The sequence below is a fragment of the Leopardus geoffroyi genome, chromosome B2 (assembly GCF_018350155.1).
Source record: "Leopardus geoffroyi isolate Oge1 chromosome B2, O.geoffroyi_Oge1_pat1.0, whole genome shotgun sequence".
NCBI lineage: Eukaryota > Metazoa > Chordata > Mammalia > Carnivora > Felidae > Leopardus > Leopardus geoffroyi.
The window spans coordinates 150,220,949-150,238,180 of record NC_059332.1 but is presented as its reverse complement, the minus strand read 5'-3'; the positions used below and the strand labels follow the sequence as shown (position 1 = coordinate 150,238,180).

At 50.8% G+C, this 17,232-nt stretch overlaps 1 long non-coding RNA gene across 3 annotated transcripts in view; it reads left to right on the top strand.

Moving 5' to 3' along the window:
• The first annotated feature begins 350 nt into the window (after window positions 1–350).
• The window catches only part of LOC123609301, a 43,536-nt gene continuing 26,654 nt past the window's right edge, over window positions 351–17,232 (top strand). For all 3 annotated transcript variants that reach the window (XR_006717731.1, XR_006717732.1, XR_006717730.1), the window contains exons 1-2: window positions 351–516; window positions 2,725–2,871. This is a non-coding gene — a long non-coding RNA (uncharacterized LOC123609301). The remainder of the gene's footprint in view (window positions 517–2,724; window positions 2,872–17,232) is intronic.

The window sequence follows — 17,232 nt, the reverse complement described above, 5'->3', positions numbered from 1 at the left end:
CGCGTGTTACATTTCTCTTTTTTTCCCTAAGGGTTCCAACAGGCCCTTGACGAAACCCAAGTGTGTAAACATTTTATTCAAAGATGTATTTGCTGATATTACATAAAGATATATACACATAACGAAGGTACGTCTGCTGGAAACTTGGAAAAATCACGGCGAAGGGTAGCAGAATTGATCAACAGTGGCAACGTGAGTCGAAATAGTTCCAACGGCACAATCGATATTTGCCGTCTCCGCCGGAGGCTCGCGGTTACTCCTGGGTCCGGATGTGGAAAGTATGATGGACCATGTTGTTATTTTATAATATAATAGAATCTTTTAAATTTCAGTTTCAATTTCTAGTGCGGTAAGTATCAGCAGCTTTGGGGATCGTCAGGAATGTTTCATGTGTAAAGTGGTCCCGACACCAAAATGTTGGAGCACGGCTGCTGTGATTACCATTCTAGAAGTGGAATCGGGAGGCAAGAGATATGTGCTCTTGCATTTTGGTAGAGATTGTCAAGTAGCCCTCAGGTGAGTTCTGTCAACGTGCTTTCCTACCAACGATGGAGAAGGATGCCTGTGTCCTCAAAGCCTGGCCCGCAGGTCTTAGTAAGCTTCTGGATCTCTGCCCACCGGAGAGTTAAAAACACCCCCTCCTTGTAGCTTCATTTTGCGTGACCTTGAGTGGTTGAGAACCAGTGATATCTCCTTTTTGGTAAATTATCTTTTCATGTTCTCTGCCCGCTTTCCCACTAGATTATTTGTTGATTTATTGATTCGTAAGCATTCTTTGTATGTTAAGGACATTGGCCATTTGTCCGCATGTGCCTTGTACTTTCTTCTCTTACCGGATCTATTTCTGGGCTTTCTATTCTATTCCAATGGTTTTCAACAACTGGACAAAGAACTTTCTAGCCATTTGAGTTGTTTATCGAGCTGCCCGCCTCGCTAAGACATGGGCATGTCCTGAAAGGCGTGTGTATGGAAAGGCTGAGCTAGTGGGAAGAAAGTTCTAGGTTTGTATAGAAGGTTGAATTAGAGCAACTCTAAGGTTCGCTGAAATATCATAAAAGCATCTCAGATTTCAGAGCAGCTCACACCCGGGAGGCTTGGATGCCATTGCTGGTTTATACCAAGTCCTCCGCATAGAAAGGGCTCGGTGCGCAGTTTCAACAAACAGCGTCAAGTGAGGCATTCAGCAAGGGCCCGGCAGCCACAGGGTCTTCCTCTGAAGCTAAGAGTGGAATGTTGGATGTGGAATAAAGCTGAGAGTCGTGCCTCTTCCACGTGTGAGACCTGCAGCCAGAAAGGGCAAGAAACAGGGCCCCTGGGGGGTCTCCGTCGGTGGAGCATCCGACTTCAGCTCAGGTCACGATCTCACGGTTCGTGAGCTCGAGCCTCACGTCAGGCTCTGTGCTGACAGCTCAGAGCCTGGAGCCTGCTTCGGATTCTGTGTCCCTCTCTCTCTCTCCCCCCAAAATAAACAAACATAAGAAAGAAAGAAAGAAAGAAAGAAAGAAAGAAAGAAAGAAAGAAAGAGAAAGAGAGAGGGAGGGAGGGAGAGAGAGAGAGAGAAAGAAAAGAAAAAGAAAGAAAGAAAGAAAGAAAGAAAGAAAGAAAGAAAGAGAAAGAGGGAGGGAGGGAAGGAGAGAAAGAAAGAAAGAAAGAAAGAAAGAAAGAAAGAAAGAAAGAAAGAAAAAGGGAAAGAGGGAGGGAGGGAGCGAGAGAGAGAGAGAGAGAAAGAAAAGAAAGAAAGATTGATTCAGACAGGGCTGTCTTCCACGAAGGGCCCGCTGGTGGCCGAATCTGGAGGACGGGATGACCCTCGCGGCTCTTGCCCGGGCTTGTGGCTTTGTGACGCTTGTGCAGGACAGGGCTGGCAGGGAGCTGACACACAGTCCCCGCTGGCCATCCCAGGGTACTCATCAGCCGACTCGGTGCCTTTTCTCTTCACGCTGGAACATCTCCGCTCCGCGACGTGCCTTCTAACCGGTTTCGGTCGTGTGTGACCTGAAACCGTGGCACGGTTTTGCTGCACACGTGAGACCGTGTGCAACTACGAACGCGCTCGGTGGGCCGCAGCTGATGCGCATTCCTGGCTCTGTGACTGGACACCCTCAGTCCCTGGAGTTTCATCCACCCGGTGACTTGGGTCATCTGCGAGTGAAATTACTTTGCTTGTTTTCTGGAACCTCTCTGGCTCCTTCTGTTTAGATTACAAAGGCCCAGCATCGAGATGCACAGAACGGGTGTTTGGAGTTTGCGAAAGTTCCCCGGGATAGTGGTGCGGCCCACTTTTAAGAAAAGCCACTCGATGGTGCTCCTGAAGGCCCAAGGCACCGCCCCGTGTGGAAAAGTCTGCTCGTGGACGAGGCAGGCGGAAATGCCACCGGGAACGTCAGACGCTGAACCTGAAGAGGGTTTGCACACAGCGCCCCCATCACAGGGCTCCCGTGTTTCTTTCCATTCTCGTGCGCGGAAGGTATGGTAAATACCCACGACCGAATGAAAACGCCGCTGCGTTGACAACCCTCAGTGGTAAGATTTCACCGTGAGATCATGGGCCATCAGCTCTTTTTCTCCTTTCTTGGGGCACAAAAGGCAGTGGTGAGCTTTTTTTGATGGGATCTCAGAACTGTGCCCACCGCTGCAAAAGCCCACGTCTGCCCGTAATTATTCCACACTTGCTTGTCACTCGGTTGTCAGTTTGGTGGCTCATTCGTTCACTTTTTTTTTCAGGAAACGTTTAGTGGGCACCGCCCGTGCATCGCGGGTGGTGTCATGGCTGACGCTCATGACTGACACCAACTTACAGCCCGGGGACTCGGTGTATATTCTGATGGACGTCTGATGGACGATGAGGTCCTCGTCCTCTGTAATCTACAGGTAACTGAATTGGATGACGATGTGTAGCTGGAAATCTTTGGGCTTTGTAGAACGGCCAGTGCAGGTGACAGAGTCTTATGACATTTAGCATTATGGGGTGATTTGTGTCTTCCCCAAAGAGGTATGTTGAAGTCCCAACCCCTCATACCTGTGATAAGGCCCCTGGAAAAGAGGTCTTCCCAGATATCATCAGGTGACCCTGAGGCCATTAGAGGGGCTCCTCATCAACATGCCTGTGTCCCGAGGGGACCCACAGGAAGAGGGCCGTGTGATAACACAGCAGATAGCAGTATTGTGGCTCCAAGCCGAGGTCCCAGGAGCACCAAGGACAGGGTCTCCTCCACAGCAGAAGAGGCAAGGACTTGCCCAGACCTCAGAGGTTCTGTCCACCCCTTGGCTTCAGACTTTTGGCTTCCGGAACCAATATACTTCCAGGTACTTTGTAACAGCCACGGTAGGAAGTAGATACACTTAGTTGTTGTTGTTTAGTGTTTATTTATTTTCAGAGAGACAGAGAGCAGGGGAAGATCAGAGAAAGAGGGAGAGAGAGAATCCCAAGCTGGCTCCTCACTGTCAGCACAGAGCCCGATGTGGGGCTCGAACTCACAAACCGCGAGATCATGACCTGAGCGGAAACCAAGAGTCAGACCCATAACCCACTGAGCCACCAGGCGCCTGTTGGATACACCTAGTTTTAGAGCTGACATTCTGTGGCAAGACTGAAGCCCTTCTTAGTGTACTTGACTTTTCTGGGGACACTGGGGTTTCTGGTGGCGGGTGAGGCTGGCGAGCTGAGCTGCTGTCTACTTCGTGGAGACCACGATGGCCACCTTCCTCCCAACGCATGGGTGCATGTGCTCCGTAAACATTAGGCGTCTATTATGGAGGACATACCACTCTCGGCTCAACTGATGGTAACACAAGTTTAAGCTATTACAGAATGCTGGCCTGCCTTCCCAGCACCACAGTGGCAAGCTGAGAAAGGTGGTAATCGGGCCAGAAAGAAAAGATACCCTAAGAAATTGTCCATTTTTCATTCTGCTGGAACCACATTTTAATATCCAGAGGGCAGTCTGTATTTTTAAAAGGGTTTCTTGGGGGCATCTAGGTAGCTCAGCCTGTTAAGCGTCCGACTCTTGACTGTGGCTCCGGTCGTGATCTCGTGGTTCGTGGGATTGAGCCCCACATCCGGCTCCATGCTGGGCACGGAACCTGCTTAATCGTCTCTCTCCCCCTCTTCCTCTGCCCCTCCCCTCCACTCTCTCTAAACGATAAAATAAAATGAAATAATAGGAGGGTTTGTTGGATAATTGTGGAGGTGTCATTTTCTGATCGAGAGAACCGTGTTCTTTCCTACTTTGACCCATTCTTTCATTCCACCAATGTTTACTGTGCACTAAGAGGCAAACACGGTATTGTTGGGTTTTTTTTTTTTTTTGCTGAAAATTCCAAAAGCAATAATATCTTAGTTTAAAAGTTTAAAAATAACTAATAACAGCTTCCTGACCAGAAGAGAAATGCTGTCTTGTGCCAAGAAGCTCAGCGCGTCGGGTGGGAGAATTGGGGTTGGACCAGCTCAGGGTGAGCTGATCTGTGCTTCATCAACCGGTCGTGGACACGGGCTCCTGGAACAGGAGGACAGACGCAGCCTGGGGGCAGTGCCAGGAAGTGGCAGCCGCTCTGTGATACGCAGACACCTACCTCGGGCCCACAAGATGGAGGGCGCGGAGACAGGCCCTCCATCTAAGTGACTTAGGAGCAACAAGCCGGTAGGGTTCAAGGGCGGTGCCAGGGGCTTTGGAGGCAGAGGTTTGGTACAGGAGTTAATGAAGAGAAAGAAGGACGCTTGAAAAAGCCGGCTCTCGGCAACGTGACCAGACAACATCCAGCCTTTGTGTTGGCTGCATCTGAGCCCCGTGGTCACAGTTGCCAGGTGAAATACTGGACCCCCAGCTACATGTGAATTTCAGACAGACAATGAGTATTTCGTTAATTTCAGTTCTTGGCAGAAGCGGCAAAGGACACGTTTTGGCCAAACACGCATTTGTTGTTTATCTGAAATTCACATGTAACTGAGCGACCTGTGCTTTTTGTTTACTAAATCTGGCAACCCTACCTCCGGTTTCACATTAATCCCACAAGTGAAAAAATTCAGGCACAGACTAGCTCTAAGAAAAAAATAAAACGGACAAAACTGGGGGGGGGGGGCGCGATTTTTATTGGAGGTGATTCACTGTATTGTTCAGCGTTGTATTTAACTTCCGTGGGCTTTGATTTTTCAATAAAGGAAGAAGTGCAGGCTGAAAACACCTGCCTCTAATAAACCCCCCAATCCATCATGAGGACGAACAGAAACAAAATGTGCGGCAGCTCTCTGAGCTCCTGGGGAAATTGCGTTTCATAATCAAAGGTATTTATTATAGCAATTCCTCCCGAAGCCTGCATTCCTGAGCTCCCTGCTGGTATCTATCTGCGCGCTGTGGCCACTGTCTGCCATCACCCCCGGCACCGCTCACAAGTCCCGGGAGGAGGCAATTATGGCCTAACCTTCCACCCTGGAGACCAGGGTTCAGCTCTGTTTCTGTTTTACTTCCCCTCTGGGGCCAGAACTGCTTTTGATGTGAGCTCTCTCCTTCTGCACACCACTGTTTGTTTAACCCATTTAAGGAAACTCTTAAACAAGCTTGGGAAAGATGCTACGTACACACATTTAGTGTCCCTCTTACGTCGTCCATCCATGTGCATTTAGAAATGCGTTCTGTCTTTCTCAGCCCCCGAATGCCACAGACCGTCTTCCCTGTCGTGTTTTTATTTCTGAACTCACAGTGAGAACTGAATAAAAATGAGGATTTTGATGGACAAGCACTCAGGCTCCTCGTTATTACTGCTTCCCTCAAGGACAGGGATTTGTACTGTTTGATTGCTTGAAGGTCATCGTGTCAGCTACATCCCTGTCTGTTCTGTCTGCTGTCGGTGCTGTAATCAAAGGTGGCTAAGCGAGGGCAGATTCTGGTTCTCGGAGCTCAGGAAATGTATTTCATTTCCTTCGGAGGTAGGTCTGTCTTATCAAAACAAGTGATCGCTTCGCCAAATGCAGCAACGAAACCTTAAAGAAATAGCAATCTAAAGCATGATGGCCCACGTGGTCTACTCTTTAAAGAAGGAATTGTGGCTAAGATGAAAACCAAACACCAAAACCCAAAAGCCCTGGAGCTTTTGTGGCCTTTTGTCCAACACGGGAGTTAAGCCACCACCGCCCATCAGCTGTTTCTCACGGACCTTTGTGTCACTATAATGAGATCAGTTGTCAGGCTTCAACCTGGTTGTTCTGAAACAGCAGGTCACGTGTGAACCGTGACTGACCGACAGGCAGAAAGCCTGACAGACAGACAGACCATCAGTGGCAGAGGCCACATCATTGAAAACAGCCTCTCTTGGGACTGATGTGGAGTAAAGCCAACTATGAAGCAATAATCACCATTCCTAAGACACTTCTTAAAACTGATTCATTCGCCTTTTTTCATAGGATGGATTTCAACGGACTCTTTCTCTACCCAAAATAGTATTTTTCAGGAACACGTGTCCCCTGGTTATAACACTTCCTTGTATTTCTTGACTTCCTTTTATAGAAGCAAAGTCCTTACTGACACATTTCCACTGTTAGCAGAGATCTTTATTTCATGTTTTAGTGGTCATTGCTGTCATTTTTGTCATTCTGAAGAATCCACCCAGAATTCCAGGAAATCAACACAAACTAGAAGCTGTTTCCCACACGGAAGGTCCCCTTCCTCACGGGACGGCCTTGTTCCTCACGTACATACCCCCCCCCAACTTTTCTGTCTCTTTTTTTTTTTTTTTTTTGCAGGTTAAGTAATATTTCCAATGCAAAGAGATGCCTCCCACTAGGCACCTGTAAAGGATTCTTTCAAAGGTCAAACCCTCTTTCTTCAGATCTGTATTTCATGGTCACCCTAAGTCGTCTGGACCATGACCTCTGGTGTCCACTCCTTTCACTGTCTTGAAATGGAGGCAGACCGCTGCTGGACCTTTCTTCCCGTTGGCATCAGGAAACGCTCCCGTGGTGCAACTGATGACAAACGAAGACCCGTGAGTATCGTGTCCAAAGCAAACACTCAGGCTGCGTGCTCAAGGATTGGTATGAGCACAGAGAGTTCTAAATCCGGAAGATCTGTGATGTGGGTCTCCACAAATACCACCCAAGGGGTTGCTCCCTTTGGGTAAAACACGGAGACCATCGCAGAGCGGTCGCAGCTTCACACGGCGGGGACTCACGCCCACAGCTGGGCCAGCCTCACCGCCTCACCCAACTTATGCTCCTCTTCTGTGGCTTCTGGAACAGGATATAAGATTCTTACTACCCAACAGTAGACAAAAGCAGCATTTGGATAGACGTTTCTCCAATCCGTCTTTTTTATTCCCCCACTTAGCAGTATCTTTCCTGCGTAACTCCTTGTATTTCATCTGGATTTCTCGGTTCTCCCGTATCCGTCACCTCGGGGAGAGGGAGGGATTCGTTTTCTGACTGATTCATGACGGCAGCTAAGAAAGAATTGATGGTCCATCCCGACAGAAGCGTGGGATGCGTATGGGTTTTTTAAGACGTTGGAAAGTGCCTTGCATTTTTCCCCTATCAACTCTCCAAAGGGCAGGCTGACTCCCCTTATCTTTCAGATAAATGACGGAGGCACAGCACACGAGCCACGCGTTCCACAAATCAAGACTCATCGCCAATCAATACTTCAGCCGACGCAGAATCCAACCATCCGAAAGAAAGAGCAGGGATATTTGAAACTATTGTGCGGTGATGGCTGATGTCAGGAGAAGCCCCCAGAGGCACTAGGCTGCGTAGGTTGAGGGCAGAGGCTGGGCTGTCTTCATCTGTGCACCCTCACAGCCTCCAGCCGGGCCTGACGCCCTCAGTGAGTGTTTACTACACTGAGTTAACATTTTTGAGATTGTGAGACCGTTTTCAAATCACATGTTTCTCCGAGATGGAATTATTTTTAGTTTTGTATTAGAATATTTAGTGAACTCTTATGGCTTGACAGTGATTGAGTAGCATTTGGGATGCATTTTCCGGAACCTTTATTCTGGTGGAAGTGAAATTTACTAAAGATTCAAGTCTGAGGTTTTTTTTCATTTTATAATGTGAATTACCGTGAAAATCCAAGTCTTAAGAATCACAGTAATTATCCAGGGGCACCTGGGTGGCTCAATGGTTTGAGCGTCCAACTTCGGCTCAGGTCGTGGGTTCGAGCCCCGCGTCGGGCTCTGTGCGCATCGGGCTCTGTGCTGACAGCTCAGAGCCGGGAGCCTGCCTCAGATTCTGTGTCTCCCTCTCTCTCTGCCCCTCCCCCACTCATGTGCACACTCTCTGTCTCTCAAAAATAAATAGATAGACATTTAAAAAAAAAGAATCTCAGTAATTGTCTTTAATCCACAAGTCCCTTTCCCCCAAAATAATTAATTTCTGAACTAAAGATTCATGGGTGCTTCAATCACGTCTCGCTAAATGATCCCCAAAACACAGACTCTTGCTAAGTTTTATTTCAATACATAACCTGTGATGCCTTAAAATTTGGCTGTTTCTTTTAAGATTTATAATTTCAGATCATCCTGGCGAGGTCACTTATATGATGATCAAAAAGTACGTGTGTTTGTTTTGGAAACAAAACCAATGATACAGGAACAGCATATTTCCTAATTTTGACTGACACGAACAGAAACAAAAATTACGGGCCACCCTTAACGTGTCTTTACTACAGCTAAATGGACCCATTAAATCGTGTGCTTCAGATTCTCTGATCTGGTGCTTTACATATCATGTGGAGAGAACAATTTTAAAGAGAGACTGTTGTTTACAGATCAGATCTTCACTTCAAAAATATTTAGAATCAGGGCACCTGGCTGTCTCGCTCAGTTACATGCCCGACTCTTGATTTCGGCTCAGGTCATGATTCACGGCTCAGGAGTTTGAGCCGGGAGTCGGACTCTGCACTGGACAGTGAGGAGCCTGCTTGGGATTCTCTCCCTCTCTCTCTGCCCCTCCCCTGCTCGTGCTCTCTCTCTCTCTCTCAAAATAAATAAATAAACTTAAAAAAAAAACTATTCAGAAGCTATGCAGGGGGGTGGGGGGGGAGGATACGGAGAAATGCCACAGACTGAGTTGGGCTAACAGGTGAGCAGGCTTGCTGGGGGGAGGGGAGGAGCTTCAGGAAGGACAGTGGGAAGTCACTTTGCTCCTCTTTGATTTGGTTTCAGGAAATAATACAACATTTGAAGAATGATAGTACTTGGGGGAAATGTTTTAAAGTAAAAGGAAATAAGTGGTCTTCCTAAAAATATCTCACAGTGAATCAGGAAATTATTGACATAATATTATGATAGTGAATGTGGCATAGAACTTGCTGTCTCTGGGGCTGCTCTGCGTTAGAACAGAGAAATCTCTCGAGCCCCAACGCTCAGAATGAGCCTCCGGACGGAGGGGACAGCTGGGTTCCAGGTCGTGGGGCGGAGGAGACTTGGGGAGAAGTGTTACAAGCAATGTGTGCAAAGCTTTGAAAATGAGGTTGACAACTTGAACAAGAATCCCGAGTTCCTGTAGGCAGTGTGGGCACATCGTGCAGAAAGTGGTGATTCACCCGAAACTGATCTGTCAGTGTAACGCAAGCCCAAGCAGACTCCCAAAAGGATCTTCCATGGAGTTTTACAAGTTGATTCTAAAACAAAACAAAACAAAACAAAACAAAACAAAACAAAAGGAATGGTCAACACAGAGTGAGGGAACTTGAGTACGAGACGTCAACATTTGTTATGAGCTATTGTAAATTAGATTAGGACCTGTGTGTCAAAAGAAAATACTGCAAAATCTCTAGTAGAAAACGTAGTACATTTCTTTCTGTCTTTGTGGTGAGGAAGGTATTCTTTTTTTTTTTTAACGTTTATTTATTTTTGAGACAGAGAGAGACAGAGCATGAACGGGGGAGGGCCAGAGAGAGAGGGAGACACAGAATCTGAAGCGGGCTCCAGGCTCCGAGCTGTCAGCACAGAGCCCGACGCGGGGTTCGAACTCACAGACCATGAGATCGTGACCTGAGCCGAAGTTGGATGCTTAACCGACTGAGCCACCCAGGTGCCCCTGAGGAAGGCATTCTTAAATGAGAATCAAAAGTGTTAACCACAAAAATAATACACTTGTTTCCATTAAAATTAGAAATTCTGTTCATCGTAAGACAACATAGAGAAAACAGACTATAAGTGGGAAAAAAAAATATTCTCAGTGCATTTAACCTGAAAGAATCAGTGTCAAGAATATATAAATAATTAAATCATTAAGAAAGTGATAAACGACACGGTAGCAAGGGGCAAAAGTCTACCAAGCATCTCAGAAGAGAGAGAACACAAACACCCAGTAAGAAAATTAAGAGGTTCTGGGCCTCCTGAGTCATCAGAGAAACGCAGACCATGGGTTCTGATTCCATAGGGCCAGAGGGAGGATTCAAGAATTTGCATTTCTAGAGAGTTCCAGGTCCACCTGCAGTGCAGAGAGTAAACATCCGAACTGCCCGCTGAATGAATATCTTCTAATACACAAGGTAGAAAAAACAACAAAATCTGAATGAAATGCTCCTCCTTAGGCACGTGTGTGTGTGTGTGTGTGTGTGTGTGTGTGTGTGTAAGCAAAAACTTCAGGAGAACCGTGAACACCTGCGGGGGGAGGGGTGGAGGAGAGGGAGGCACGCAGATGTGGTCATCAGTGTGGAAGGGGTGGGGTCGTCGGGCTGGTGTAACTATTGGGTTTTCATGGCATTACTAAAAATAAGGGCGTGTGTACATGAAGTGAGTACAAGGGGGCAGGAGAGTCGGGCATGAACCAGCGACAAGAAACGTCAAGAATCAAGAAAAGCTAATTCAATGATATGAGCTTGAGTTCCATTTGAAAACGAAGAAATAACCCTATGGATGCAAGTATTGAACGGCCAGCTGAGACATCGCCAGCCCGATATTGGAGGGACCCGATGCCCAGTGCCCAGGACGCCCTGAAAGGAGACACGTCGGGACTGGTTCTGACCCAGACGAGGTGACTGCAGGCTACGGGCGGGGGCAGCTGGAGGCGGGGGTCACTGTGCCACGCTGCTTTGTCCTTCGGTCATCGTGGGGGGATACGGACGTCAGGTTCGAGGGAAGATGAAGGACTGGTGGGGGGACAGTCCTCGCTCACCGCTTAGCGGCCCGTGCAGGGGTCTCATCTGTCAAAGAGGAGTCACAGCGCCTCCACGTTCGGGTCGCCGTGGGCAGCATCTCAGGCGGTGGCCCGGCGGCTGCCTCCTAAACCGCAAAGCTGAGGACACAGCAACGCTCTCGATGTGGAAGAAGCAAGGGCTAAGCAACGTGCATCCGCTGTGTCCGCTTGTGGAAAACTTATCTGATGGAAAGCTTCCATTTAGTTCCAGCTCCGTTTATGACAGCGCGGACTCTGAACTAACACGCAGGCACGAAACGTCTCCAGTCCCAGTGGCTCGCACACCCCTTGTGGTGTTGCGGCTACTGTATCGGCCCCAACGACCTTTCTCCAGACAATGATACGGCCGCACTGGAGCTGTTCCCTTGACCACAGCGGCCCCGGACCCCGCTCTCCTCCCCGGACTGCGTGCCCCCTCCTTTCTGGGCTCCAAAACACGGAGCTCAGCTCTCTGCGGAGGCTCCCTAGGACTGTCAAGAGCAATTATTTTCCCAGTGAGGGAGAACTTGAACTTGGTCCTTCAGCTTTGGAACGCCACATGTAGGCAGAACGTTCTCCTCGGGAGGGGGGGACCAGTCCCCCCTTCATTCCTTCGTGCTCGATGAGCTGCCCCCTCCCCGCGCTCCCTTGTGAACTCTGAACTTCCAACCTCCTTCTGTGGCTTTGGCCGGGAGGTGCGATTCAGGGGGGCCACGCTGTCCGATCTCTGGGGACACTTCCCGGCAATTCTGGTTTTCGGTGAGAGGCGGCAGCCTGGGGGAATGAGCCTCGTCCCTGTGCTGTCCTGTCTGCTCGTCTCAATCCCCTCTTGTCTGGACTAGCTTCGTTTTGCCACGAGGAGCCAGCTCTCCCACATTTGATGAGTAGCACGTGTTAAAATACGAATTTCGGTGGCCACCGCGGTTCCCTGGAAACCACGTTCCCGAGTGAGGTGAGAGCACCGCGAGGGACGGCCAGCAGAGCCGCTGGGAGTCCACAACGGGACTTCCGCCTCTGCCTCAACTCAGGGAGCCGGCTTCAAACCCGGGGGCCCTGCGTGTTCGCCGTCGTCCGTGACCACAGCGGGCTTGTGTTGGATCCGGAACACCTGGAGGAAAAGGGCGGCTCGGGGCCGCCTGCTCCGTGGGGCGGCTGGCCTTCCCAGGATCCACGAGGACCTTCGAGGGTTGCCCGCACGGACCCCTAGGTGTCACCAAACTGTGTGTGCGCGCGTGTGTAGGAAGGCACACGTGTCTCTGCAAGCACACGTGGGTTAGCGAGAAAGGCGAGGGCAGCGGAGGGCAGAACGTGGGCTCCGCTGTCCGCCTCCTGGGCCGGGGGCCCCATCCGAAGGGTGGGAACAGCAGAGGGAACGTGCCCCTCGTGGCTCTGGAGACCAGGCTCTGAGATCAAGGTGGCGGCAGGCCCGCTGCCTCCGAAGCCTCGAGGGGACGTCCCCTGTTGTCCCTGGAAATTAGACTAAGAAAACTGTTGATGTTTCCGTGGCCCAGTGTCAGTGCCCTTAAGGAGTTGCCTGTGAACTCTGACACGCGGTGCTGGGGGTGGTCCAGTTCCTGTCCTTTCTGACAAGGCAGTCCGCTTTCCTACGAGCCCGTGCGGTCACCCTGAAATGCCCTCGGTGCCTGGGGTAGCAGGGGTCTTTCTGTTGTGTGCAAAGAACGCTGGCTGGCCCACAGCATCACCATGTCCCAGCTGTACTTGGGGAGACAATTCAATCAATCGGTTTCCATTCGGGTGATACCGAAGTAAAGTGTGTCCTACAGGCGGCCGGAAACTCGGGTGCTACACACACTGGCCGTACAGAACAACACGTGTCGGTCCCTCTGGGCTACAACGGGATAACACAGACAGGACAACTTGTAGCAACACAGACTTATTCTGCATGTTCTGGTGGCTGGGAAGTCCCAGGTCAGGGCGCCAGCACGGTCGGGCGAGGGCACTCCAGATGGCCATCTTCTCGCTGTGTGCTTGCACAACAGAGGGGAAGGGGGCTCTCTGGTGCCTCTTTGATAAGGACACTAGTCCCATCCATGAGGGCCACACCCTCATGACCTCATCACCTCCCAAAGACCCGCTTTCAAATACTCATCGAGGGGATTAACCTTTCAACATATAAATGGGGGGGGGGGGGGTGGGGGCACAAAGATTCAGACCGTGGTGTTGTGTAAAAGTGCTTTGCAAACCAGAAATCATTGCACAAATCCAGCCCATTCCATTTGCAATGTCATACTGTGCTTTTAAACCCATCAAGCCCCCTCGATTTCAGGGTCCGAGACTTCTGCTACCGTCCTTTGTTCTAATCCACAAAGCGGAAGAGTGAGTCTCCTGGAGGGTGGGTCCTGGCCGGATCCTGCAGTCAGACAGGACTGCACCTAAGCGGATTTGCACAAGAATATTCGTCTGGATGAGTGGTAAGGGTTCTGCTGGAGAGCCACTGCCTTAGCCACCCGTGACCGGTTCTGTGAGCGTCCACGCTGATGGAGGCTGGGAACGCTGTCCTGGGGCAGGGTCACAATGAGGGGCTCCTGCCTGGGGAGCAAACCTGGCTTTCAGAGGAAACGTGTGTTGTGTTCTAAAAACGTACGAGCGTGTGGCACTCAACCTGAAGATCCCGTGCCCCGCACAAATACTCGTGTGAGGCACCAGCCAGGGCCCCGCCTGGAGCCACGTTCTTGGAGCTCTGTCCTCGAGAGGAGCATCTGGGGTGCAGCGCTGACCCTTGCGACCACTCCCCCGTGGCGACTTTCCGAAGCCACCAACAGTTGAGGTCTGACCCAACCCGACACACGCTGGGTTGCCTGTCTGGACCCTCTATGAAGGACAGTCCCGGGGCTCTGAGGACAGGAAGCCGCAGCAGAACGCATATGGGATTCAGGCCAGCTCGGGTGGCTGTCACCGTGTCAACCTGGCTTTGGGGCAAGCCCCGAGCTCCCGTGTGCATCTGCCCGAACTCCCCGCTTCTCCGTCTCAGCTAACGAGACAACAGTTGTTCACGGACCCACGCACTGGGCGAGTCCCACGGAAAGAACGAGAAGCAGAGGCTCCTTCTCTCCCAGACGCTCACGCTACCGCGACCCTCACCCGACGGCACATTCGCGGTGGCCTGTGGGTGCCGGTGTCTGGGCAGTGTTCCGTGAGTCTCCCAAACACCGCTCAATAATCAGATGGCTTAGGTGGGGCTCGTGGTATCTTTACTTCCGTGATTACGAAAGAGATACCGAGGCTTACTGAAACTGTCCCAGAAACAGTAGTGCTGGGACCAGGACCTCGGTGGGCTGATTTCTGACGGATCCATGAGTTTCTGGAGTACAAGAGCTTGGTAAGCGAGATCTCTTCCCCGTCCATCTCCAGACTGATGGTTCATCTTACGCTAGCAGCCCAGACCGGGGCCAGGGCTCTTGAGCACAGACTCACCCAGAAGGGCGTTTTCCCGAGAGCCCGAAGAAATGGTGGGGATGGACTAAGCAGATTGTGCCGTATTAGCGACCACGGAGCCACGGTTGCGTCTCTGATATAACAAAGTGAGAACAGGGGATTTTGCATATACCATCTGTGCTGTTCAGTTAGCAGTTTTGAGGCCCTTATGTTATGTTAATGCTCTTTTCTTGTGTGAATATGTGTTAACAGACGCACGTGTTTGTGCGTATATACTGGATGTGCGTGTGTACGTGGACTTCTTCCACGTCTATGTGTGTCTGTGCGTACGTGTACGTGTACGCACGCACAGACACACATTCGCTTTACTCAGCTCTGTCACCTTCCGCTTTGCTCTCGCAGAAACCTCAAATCACTTCTTATCGATAACGAGTGCTTTCATCAGATAATCTGTTCCCGATGCCCTGTGCTTGGTATCCGCATAATCAGAACCATTTGCTTCTCTCAGGGGTGGTTTCGTTTATAAAACGCTAGGGGTGCGGGCCACCCAGCACAACCTAGGAGTTTCTAAGAGACCGTAAAGTTCAGGCGCCGGAACAGTTGGCCAGGCACCCGCCCTCCTGCCCCCACCAGTGGGAGCCTCCATTCGGCATGACTCTGCTTCTCCAAAGACACCTCGCCAGGTGCAACGACAGCCAGCTCTCCCGCTTCCCCAGACGTCGGTCAGCCCTGTCACCTGCCACTTCTTTCCTCCTTCCCGGCAAAGCCTCCTGCACCTCGTGAAACCCGGAGACGGTGCGGTCTAGCCCCGTGCCTTTTGGGGTCTCAGGTGGACATGCGGGCCGGCCGTGCTGGGGTGGTGGCAGAATCCTGGGCCGCTCGGCCCATCTGTGGAGACCTGGCAAAAGAAACTGGGTGTTGACTTGCCGGGGGTTTCTCTCTGAGACAGGGGTGTCTCAAGCCTCTGCGGGTCACTGGGCCCGCCTCCCCCCTGCACTGCCGCGTGGACTTCCGACAACACAGCACGGCTACCGATTAGGGTTCGTCCAGATTGCTGAGGCATTAGGAAAAGAGCGGGATTTGTCCGTGACGTACAACTGGTATTTGTGCAAAATGGTGAAATTTGCATGAGAAAGAGAATCGTCTGCAACAGATCGATCTGTAACAGAAAGAGAACCGTCAGTAACTAAGGTGCTCTGAACTGTCATCTTCCAAAAGAGGAACAGAGGCAGAAAGAAAATTGGCAAGACTGCGTGTCAGGGGTCACCAGGCACAGTCGTTAGTTGGGGAAAATTATGGCACAACATTGAAAACTGAAAGCCCAGGGGGAGCCTGCAGACCACCTAAAGCATCTTATTCGACGCCAGTGGAAGAAGGTACCCCGTTCGTCGAAACGCCAAGCGGAGGTGCAGCTGATTTTTGTGAGTCTGTGCCAAAAGCAAGAAAAGCAGACCAAGCCTCTCCTGCCGTTGTGCAGAAGGGAAATGTGTAGCTTGCTGGCTTCCTCCAACAGCGATGTCCTGGCACTTACGTCCCAGGCTCTGTGTTGGTGCTGGCATGAAGTGCTTCCTCCAGCCCAGCGAAGAGATGGGCCTTCTCCATTCTCCACGAAATGCGGGTGCTGGGGAAGGGATTCCGCCACGGGGGCCCGAAGAGGCTGGCTCCAGCCAGACGGGATGGCGGGAGGGGAAGGAAGACAGGCATGACTGACTTCCCAAGCGAACACGCCAGGGCACAAAGCAACCAGAGACGGGAGAGAATCTGGTTTTCTAGGTGCAGATGACTTCATGTGCACGAAAGGAGATAGATACTAACAGAGCGTGAGTAAAACAGGGCAAACCCTTCCGCCCTTTTCTTAAAAATGTAAGGTGCCCCCTACAAGACGTGGACAGAGCCCACGACCTCTCATAGGATCTCTTTGCTCTCAACAAATACCCCACGAGATGAAGAGCTTAGGCTTCAGGAAGGATAAAGAGACACTGCTCAGCGATCGATCTGTAACAGGTTATTAGAGACAGCTGGAAGGAGTCCTCCGGCAGGGGACCCGGATCCCGGGCACGGGCTTGTCCTTTGCTGGTGGAACTGTGAGGGCAGATTTCTCTGCCGAAAAGAACGAGCTGGCCCACTGCGATGCTCGTCTGTCCTTGGGATGCCCATCGCCTGCAGCCCCCGCCAGACCACGGACGCCCGCCTCCTTGTGTGCACGTGAGACTCATGACCTCCCTCTGCTTGCTGGCCTAGACTAGATCATTCACTCCCTTAGCAACCTCTGTGCTGCCGGGGAGTAGAGGTAGGGGGGTGTTTGGGAGGCTGGTTTCCTCCGCATGGCTGGGGGTACGACACGAGGGTCGCGATGTGTGTCGTAATACAGATACGGATGGGATGTCCGCTATACGCGAGGCTGGCTGCATCCTGCCAAGTCCTGGGGCTTCCGGTTTGGAAGACATTCACGAGCAGGGTTTGAAAACATCCAAGAGGCTTGGGCTGCCTTATGTAGAGGATGTTATTTCTTTGTTCGACGCATTGACGTGAGCCTCTTAGGTTGTTGAAAGAACCTCAAACCCTCTTTCCCCCATGGGAAGCAATTTCTCAGATTATAGCAACGATCTACCTGTGCAAAAATTAGCCCGGTGCCTACAAGGCATAATACATGTATTTTCCTAAATGATGCAGATGTAAGGCGGGCTCAGTCGACCCTCGCTTTCTGACTCCATCGGTGGAGG